The following is a 9,707-nucleotide window of genomic DNA, read 5'->3' on the forward strand; positions in this document are numbered from 1 at the left end:
AAAGCAACAATAAACCCATGTGGTTCTTTCGGTGCAAGGAATGGCAGGAGGAGTGGAGCAGGCTTGCCCTCCAAAGGCACAGATCCAAAATTGCAAGTTCTCAGAGGAAGCTGACAGAATCCCATTTTCTTACACATTTTATTCAAATTCATTCATTCATTCACTTCATTTAGTTAGTATTCCTGTCCCACACCTTCCACTTCATGGAATTCTCAGTGAAAATATGTACTATTAAAACAATTTTAAATGAAACCTACCAAAAACAATAACAAAACCAGACAACAACTAAATCAAAGAAATGCAGGAGGTTTTGAAACCTGCAATTCATTCCGTATCAAATGTATACAACTTCATTCTAATATCACCAAGACATACCCAGCAATACCAGCTGGAAGGAGATTATGCTTTCGTTTCTCCTTAACACATTTTCAGTCACAAGAAAAATAGATTAAAGTGGTGGGAAAATAAAGAATGGTTACAAATATTAAAAAGTGTGGAGGTATTATATTGTGAGGGCATGTGAAAAAGGAGGTATTTGTCTCCCTGTGCTCCTTGCTGACCATTCTTCTAAGAATGACAGACACCAGAGAAGTAGTCTAGAAGGGGAGACTGCAAAGTTTCAGAAGGATGACTGAAGTAGTTTATGTGGATACGGAGCTCTCAAAAATTGGGAAGATAGGTGAATATTTCTCACTCAGTTTCTCTTCCCTTCTCCCTCCTCCAACGCATTTTTACTGCTGTTTCTATGGGGATGACACATATCTTCCAAGTGCCTCTACAAAATTTGCCTACAAAGTTTCAGAGGGCTAGGTGCAGCAGCTAGGGAGTTACAATGGCTGGAAATCAATTTAAGGATATTTTCAGAGGGCTAGGTGCAGCAGCTAGGGAGTTACAATGGCTGAAAATCAATTTAAGGATATTTTCATAATGAAACCTGAAGATGTTGGGAACAATGACCATCTTGCAGTCCCATCTTTGCCCTGCCAAAAAGCAACATGATTCTGCAAAATGAGACCGAGAATGAGGAAATCAACTTGTCAGTCATTCCAAAAGCTCTTCAACAGCTGGCATGCCTGGCGCCACTGCTGCACTGGCACAGGTGTCTTGGCATGTTCGACAGCGGCCTTCCCAACCTGATCCTTTTACTGCAACACCCATCCCTCTCAACTTGCATAGATCAGGGGCGTTAGGCATTGTAGTCCAAAATATCTTGAAAGCATTGATTTGGGGAAGGCAATTCTACAGCGAAGAATTCATCTGCTAATCCACAGAATAACTCAGCTGTTCATATTTTGAGCTTTTCAGAAATGTCTTCACTAGCTGTACGAGCACTGTAACATCTACAACTAAATAGCCTCCTTTCAGCACCACATATACAATGTCTTTTTCATGGAATTGCAGGGTATAAGCTGTGTCGCAATAACTCTGCCATCCTATGCACATTTACCTGTGGTATGCACCTTTCAGGGTCCCATTCAATATGTCTAGCCACAACCTTGCACATTTTTACAGGCAGCCAATGGAAGAAGCACAGAAACAAGGATTCCTTCACCTTCCAAAGCCCTCTAACCTTTGCTCCTCCTCTCCATATCCCCAGGATGACACTCCAGCTCCAAAGTTGCACTTGACTTGGAAGCCACAGCTGAAGTGGAAAGAACTGAGCTCAGAGCCCTAGTACCAATTTCAGAGTGCTTTCCTGAGGTCCAGGCTGGTGCTCCCAATTTTCCAATAGCTGACTAAATAGCACCTAGAGGACATGGGATTGCACCCTAAACACACCAGTTTTTCCCACTGAGTCTGCACAGCTAGGACTTTACTATGCACGGCTACAGTTCTGTGCCCAAGTTCAGGAGGTAAAATAGAAATCTCTCCCTGAGCAGCCAGTGCTTAGTATTCCTCTCACTTCCCCAAAGCTGTGAAATTTCTATTTCCTGAGATGGTTTGACTGTCTGTTCCTTGCACAACAAGAAAAAGAAACACCCTTCAATCATTAAAAAAAGTATTGCATGAAAATGTTCCCTTTTTATCCTTTTAAACTGGAAGGAAATCAATGCTGCTCAGCAGGAGAAATCAATAGAATGGCAAGACGAAGAAAAAAGCAAGAGACGGAAATGGAGAGCTGGGCGCTGCTGTCTAGGCCATCCACTTCATTGCCATTATTAATACCGTTTCACAACCAGTGCTGGTGCTGGGAGCACAGGCTGTCCGTGAGTCCCTTTGTCATTGGAAATTCAGGGCCATACTGGACACAATGCCATTCATGCCCTCAGCAGGCATGTGATGGCTTCTGAGAAGCAAACAACAGCTGGGGAGGCCATCTGACAGGGGGTGAAGGGGGCTTTGCCTCCCACCATATGTCATTTAGGGTGGAAGAACAGCTAGACAGGGAAATGGAATGGGAGGATCTTCTTGCAATAAGACCAGAGGGCAAAAGGATTTCTGCCCCTTCCCAGCTCACATAGAATCATAGAATAGTAGGGTTGGAAGGGGCCATGAAGGCCATCGAGTCCAGCCCCCTGCTGTTGCAGGACACCAGTTTACACCATCCCACTCAGATGGCTGTCCAGTTTCTTTTTGAATGGCTCTAGTGTGGGAGAGCCCAGCACCTCTCCAGGCACCTCAGTCTTCTCTTCTCAAGGCTGAACATGCCCAGTTCTCTCAGTCTGGGAGAGACTGTACACCAGGGTCCCAATCTAGAGTAGGCTCCTCTTTGGACCTGCAATTTAGCTTGAAAACACAATTCATGCCATTGCTTATTTCATGAATTGGTAATTACTGTGTTAGAGTCAACCCTCAGATTTCATGGATACCTGGAAGATGCATGGATCTGCCTTATACAGAATCAGACCAATGATTCATCTATCCAGTATTCATCTAGTCCAGAATACTGTCTGACCTTCCCTGACTCTTTTTTAGCATGGCTACCTGACATCCTCTAACTAAACATGCTTCTAGTGTCTATCTGCACACTTCTGCATCCGAACCAGGTGTGCTTCTGCCATGGGCTCAGTCAAGCCCCTTTGGCCCTTAAGGTCCCAACTCCAGACAGCCTCTTTGCAAAAACGATATTTATTGGCAGTTTTCAGCTACAAGACGGGGCAGCTTTCCAATCTCTCTAGAAAGCTGAAAGATAAGCCTCTGTGCTTGTTGACCCCAACCTAGGGACTTCTCCCCAAAGCCCTTCCCTTTCAGTACTCCAGGGCTCCCACAGGGTGGCTCCCACACCTGAAGGGCCAGGTGGCAAGACTGGCACAAGCCCTCTACCCAGGCAGCTCATCTCTCCCAGTGCCTCATCACAGCGCCAGGGACCCAGCAAGGCAATGGCTCTCCCTCCTCTTCTTTTACAGCCCCCCACCATCCCTTCCAAACCATTCCCACTCTCCTGGCCAGCCTGGGAACCTTGAGGGTGGTTCAAAGGCCGGTGCCCCTGCCTGTTCTCACAAAGCTCCCCTCTCCACTGTGGCAAGGTCCCCTTCATCAGCCCCACTGATCCTGGGGACACCTTTCAAGAGGGGCAATTGGCTTCCCTCACTAATAAGATTTTTTTAATTGGTGGGACCAGTGCAATGCTGCTGATTGGTAACCTCAGATATATGAATTGACAAGGACTTTGCTCACTGTTCTTTTTCTTTGTGGAACCTCCTCATTTTTCTCAAATCTTAATGATTATGCCTCCTTGTGTCTTAGGATGATCATGAAAGAGATGGAGCAGGCAAGCGCATATGAAAAAACAGAGCTCTCACAGAGCCTAATGAGATTCTCCCCTAAGTAAGATGTGGAGAGTATCCAACCCTTCTAATGCCAAGCGGTGTCTCTTATTTGCAGAAACAATGAAGCATGGTTGGAATTTTATGGGCATGGACAGCTACCAGAAGGAATGAAAAAGGAGTGCGTACACTGTGCAAATAAAAATGATGCTGAACATAAAAGCTAATCTAGCTTGGAAAACAAAAAAGCAGGCAATTCAGGTTGCATCCCACTGTTTATCATAATTACCCAAGAGCTATCTACTCGGGAGAAGAGCCCATACAGGAGGAATGCTCATCAGTGACAGCGAGCTGTTGCCAAAAGCAGAAAACAGACCGGTTGATGCAACAGACATGTGGCTTTTGTATGCATAACTGGAGGTTGTGCAGAAGCTATTGGAATGGCCCTTTCTTCCTTCAGAATCATCAGTGTTCTATCCTACGGCCTCCCCAGACCAGCCTAATGCACTGGGTTGCACTGTTGCGCCATCCACCAAAGCGTCACTTCACAGTCCTACCCACCAATCCAGTTGTTTTGAACTTAAAAGAGGAGGAGGAGGAGACAAATCTGATTGGGAAAACCCTGTCCCAGCCACCAGTGTTGTGAAGTTTTTTATCCATTTATATTTATTTGCAGTTTTTTAATCCTGCTTTTCAGCCACAAAAGGCATTCAAAGTAAGAATAATAAGACAATAAGCGAATCAGTTGTAAGGCTTACATACTAAAAGGCATGACACAAAAGGAAGAGTATTGAGGAGGAGGAGGAGGAGGAGGAGGAGGAGGGAAAGAAGCCAAACTGGGGCACCAGTTCATAGTTACAGAAGTGAAGGAAGCTCTGTGCAACGGAACTCTCTCTCACCCTCCCAGGGGCCCTTGGTTCTTTGGCCAATGCCAGAGCTAGAGGGAAGGTTTCCATTCAGGGAGACAGAACAATGAGCAACACTGCAGGAACAGCCTGTTAATCTTGATCACCCAGCAGGACACACAGTGAAGGCATCCTGTGTGCATGGAGCCAATTAACAGTACATTGACCTCCATGTCATCATGTCTGAGCCCTGAGCAGGTCATTAAAATTGCAATTTTTCAAAAGCAGATTTTATACCCTTCTTTACTACCTATCCCGGCATCCCATAAATCTTTTGGACACATCTATTCTGGGAGGACAAAACAAACACAGCACAACACACAATTCATTGGAGGATTAGCAAGCTCAGGCTTTGATTTTGAAATAGCACGGGAATTTTCTGGGCAGAATGATATTTGGTCAGGCGCTTCCAGTTCACATTGTAAAGAGCAGCATTCCTTGAGCTTGGCGCTTCCAGGGGAGTCTCTGAGTGGGAATTTCTCCTGCCCAGATGGATGTGGAATTGTTTATCTCTCTGAATGCATGATCAACACAGAGCAGAGAAAGAGCCAGAGGGAAGAGAAGGAAAAACATGCCACTCACACTAATGTTGTTTGCACTGATAGATATTAATAGCCACAGGGAATTTGGGATGCAATCCAGTTGTGCTCTTTGCAGAAGGCAGGGTGTGGATTGTCCACCAAGAATTAATTAACAACTACAGCCCAAGCCATGAGCGGCAGAGCTTCCAGGAGATGCACAGGCATTGCGAGATTCACAGGGTGAAAGGACTCAATAAATGGGAAAGATTTTCTTAAAATCTGAGTGGGCATGCATGCAGCACATGCTCAGTCTTTGGACATGTGCTGGTTCTTGGAGCATGGATAAAACAAAACACTGTATCCTCTCTCTTTGCCACCATGAGCAGGAGGCAACCTAAAGCCATCATCTGCCTTTGGAACCAAAATGGTAACAGCACGGACCACACCATGATATTGCCACCAAAATGGTAACAACGCTGACCGCACCATGATATTGCTACCACTCGTGGAGACTGGCTGTCATAGCAGGTGGATACCCAACCAGGGTGACCCCATGCAGGTGAGTTAGAATGCTACTCCCACCAGTCTCTTCAGCCCACACGTGCTCTTGGTCCCTTGGGAAAAAGCGGCTGAGGGTCCCACAGGGGTCTCTTGTGCTAGGCTTCTTCACAGCCCTGTGTGTCCTTGGGGGAGACCTGGAATGGAGGTTCTCCACTGCCACCTTCCTAAATGCAAGGATCTTGAACGAGGTCTAAGCCATACAGATCCTTCCATAGCTGTGTTGTTTGGCTATTATCTTCATGTTCTTTCTTCAGCACCACCTACTGAGAGCTCTTGTAAGACCAGCGATTCATTCCTGACAAAACCATCACCTACTCTGTCTTATCTCCAAGCTGCCACATTTTAGTGTATGCATGCACACTCGCAAGCTTTGCTGCAGGTATTGTGAATGGTATAAAAGCATTTGTTGAAATTTAAAGAGAAGGCACTTGGCTCTGGTTTATACAGTATCAGATGTTCTCCCTCAGTTCCAGAGAGTTCAGGTGCACTCTTGGCTCACATTGATATCCAAGGGCAAGTTGGTAGATGTGACTTTTAAAGCAGTGCATTTCCATTCAGAAAACAGTCAAATGTACCCTCTTGCAACCCTAAATGCAAGCCAAATTTGCAAACATACTCACATATAACATTTTCACTTGAAAATGCATTTGCATTTTTCTTCTTTTTAACAGATGCATTTTCATGCTTTAATAAATGAGGGGAAGTGAACATCTGAATTCATTTTCTGTCTTAAAATGCACACTTTTCCTGTTTATGGGGGGAAATATGCTCACAGTCAGGAAAGAGAGCAAGGTGAACAGAGCAATGAGGTGGAAAACATAGAGCCCCAAAATGTGCAGCCATCTCTCGTGATGCATGATTTGCTGGGAAATCCATATGGCCTGATGCAGATCTTTGACAAGTTTCTGCATTGAGCAGAAACAGGTGGGACTAGGGCCAACCTTTCATGAACAGGTTGTTATTTTCCTCCATATGATTGCCTACGTACCTTTGAGGCAGCATCAGGGCAGGGCTCCTGACGCCATTAGGGAGAGGAGAGGAATCTTTTTCTGGAGGCTGCTTTACTTGCAACAAGGAGGAAGCATGCACTTTCCGCAAACAGGTTTGCATGAGGGAAATGGCTAATGGTGACTACTAGCCTTGCTGGCCATGTGCCACCTCCTTTCCCAGAGGTGGCCTGCCTGCATCCACCAGTTGCTGAGGAGCTTGGGCAGGAGGAGGTCTTGCACCCCTCCTGCTTGCAGATCCTGTGCACAACCTGTTTGCCACCGTGTGTACAGGGTGCTGGACTGGATGGACTTTGGTCTGATCCAGCATGGCTTTTCTTGTGCTCTTATCACAGGCAACCTCAGTCAACTCTGAACCCCCATCAAATGTCAATTGAAACCTTCCTAAACTAACTCTTTTCTCATTTCTGCCCCAAGAGAAGCCTGACGTCAAAAGCATATCTCTGCCCTTGTCCCTTTTCAGCAGTTCAAGGTGAAAGGTTTTTCAAACTCTGTGCTTTATTGAGCTGGCTTTGCAATACAGAATGAATAATAATAGAGCTGTCAACAAGAGCATCTCCGAATACAATGGTCCCTCTGATTGGTGGTGTTAGCTGTTATTCAGTCAATGGAATCCTCCTCCTCCCTTTTCTCCCAAAAGGGGCTGGCTCTGCCCTCAGGAAGTTTGTGCTGCTTGGGGGCCAGGTGGCCTGAATGCCGAAAATTACTTAATCGATCCATTCCTCAGGCTTGACAGTGAGCCACTGGTCTGATGAACTCTCGGCCCTTGTCCTCTGCCCTTCTAGTTCTACAGTGTCTCCTGTGAACAAGATGTGATCCAGTTCTTCCCAGACATTTGGAGAAACCACCTTGGCATTTCATTAACACAATCCTACCCATTCTCCTCTTCTTCTGGTTCACCTTATTTATTTATTTAAAGTTTTTCCTATACCATCGTTCATTAAAAATCTCATGATGGTTCACAAAATTTTTAAAAATGATTAATTCAAATAATTAAACAATTAAAAACTCCTGAATGCCACTACTTGATGCTAAAATAATTAAAATGCCATTTCACAATTTAAAAACTGGGTAAATACAAAGATTTTAGCCTGTTGTCAGAATGAATAAAGTGAGTTCCATCATCGGGGCGCTATAGCAGAAAAGACCCTCATCATAATAGCTCACCTCTTTTGAAGAAGGGCTTGGAGAAGGACCTCCTCAGATGACCTTCCCACTCTGAGCTTTCTAGCTTGGAATGCTGTATTTTGGAAGAAGTGGCTCTAATGCTGCACCCACAGTATCCCATCCTGACACTCTGGCACTTATAAATTATGCCATGTATTCTGTGTTGGTGTGGTTTTGCCTCCAGCCTGCTCAGCCAAGGAAGCGGGCAAGAGTCCAAAACAGGAGAGGTGAGCAGAACTCTGGATGCATCACAGAACTTACACATTTCCCCTCCAAGGCATTGTATAGGCGAGCACATGATTGTACATAGGAATGCACGAGTACATGGCAGCTTCTTGAAGACCACACTCACAGCCATTTCTGCTATTATTGACTGCCCTTTAGGATATAAGAAGAGCTTCATATATTCCACCTTTTTATCCTTATGTGAGTAACCCAGGGTGGCTTGCATAGCTCCATTTCATCCTCATAACAACAACCATGTGAGGTAGGTTACACCAAAAATCAGTGACTAGCCTAAAGTCAGCAGTGAGCTCCATGCCTTGTGGGGACTAAAACACAGACACACAGGTCCCCCGTTCAGCTCTCCAACTATCACACCACACAAGCTCTCGGTAAAAGCAATAGCGATAGCAACAGCAATTGCACCCCTTCTCAGAGCCCCACATTTTGGGGAAGGCAGGGCTTAGGGAAGGCACCTCCCGTGGAAACAGCCACCTCAGGAATGTGGAATGTGTGAGATGGTTCTGCCCACTTTTACATTTCGCCTCACCCACCGATGGCATGAGACCCCGGAAACTTAGCCAAGAGGGAATGTGCCCCCCAGCTCAAAAGGTTTCCCTCCCCCCGCAGTAAATTATTCATCCTGAAAGATGTCAACCTCGTCTCTGCTCAGAGCAATTCATCTAGAGAGCCTTCATACACTACCGGCAATAGATACTTTAGAGCTGAAATGCACTGTCATTTAAGAAATAAGTTTCAATCTGTCCAAGGGAGAAATTTGGCCAGCATGGATGGAGGTGGGAGGAGGCTGCCATTTCCATGAGGTTGGAAAATTCTCCCTCTTCCTCAAGCCCATGAGAAAGGAGGACCCTACTCTTTCCCAACATGTGAAAATTGGCTGGGGTTGGAAACCAGAAAATTACCACAGCTCCCACATGTACGCAAACACACACACACACGTTTCAAATTCTTCAGAGCAAAACCATTTCCCAGTTCAGGATATTTTGCAAATAAAATTCATTAATGTGTGCCTTCACTACATAAATGGTGGCTTGTGGCCACATCATTAGTGGAGTATTCATTTTTAAACCAGTCCATGATCAATGTCACAAAATGTTTCAGGAGGATCATTAATAAATGAAAGAGTACAGGAAGATCTGGAAACGAAGGAGTGACAGAGGTCTCAGTGGAAGAAGAAATGTTTCAACTTCATTCAAAAGGAAGAGTATATTGATCAAACCCGACAATGAAACTCGATATGAATGAATGAGCAACTGGCACACATAAGGACAAAGTTCGGTTTTTCCATCGAAGTGACACTTAATGCTGATTAGGAAATCCTGCCTACAGACCTGAACAACTGCCAGGAGTCTGGTTGCAAAGGCAGGGGGGTATATGGGAAATTCATTTCTTCTTGGGTTTGGTCAGTATTTACCCAGTTCTGACATTTTGGACTGAGCATAAACTCAGGTGCAATCTATCTTAAAAGTTCATACATTTCTCAAATTTCAGTGTGATTTACAGAAATGAATTGCATTTGGAAGCATTTTTACCTTGGAAAACCATGCAAAAAAACATGTTCTTCTGAAAAAATGTACATGCAGAAAAACATGTTCT

Source organism: Varanus komodoensis, unplaced genomic scaffold (genome assembly GCF_004798865.1).
Source record: "Varanus komodoensis strain SLA01 unplaced genomic scaffold, ASM479886v1 scaffold12, whole genome shotgun sequence".
NCBI lineage: Eukaryota > Metazoa > Chordata > Lepidosauria > Squamata > Varanidae > Varanus > Varanus komodoensis.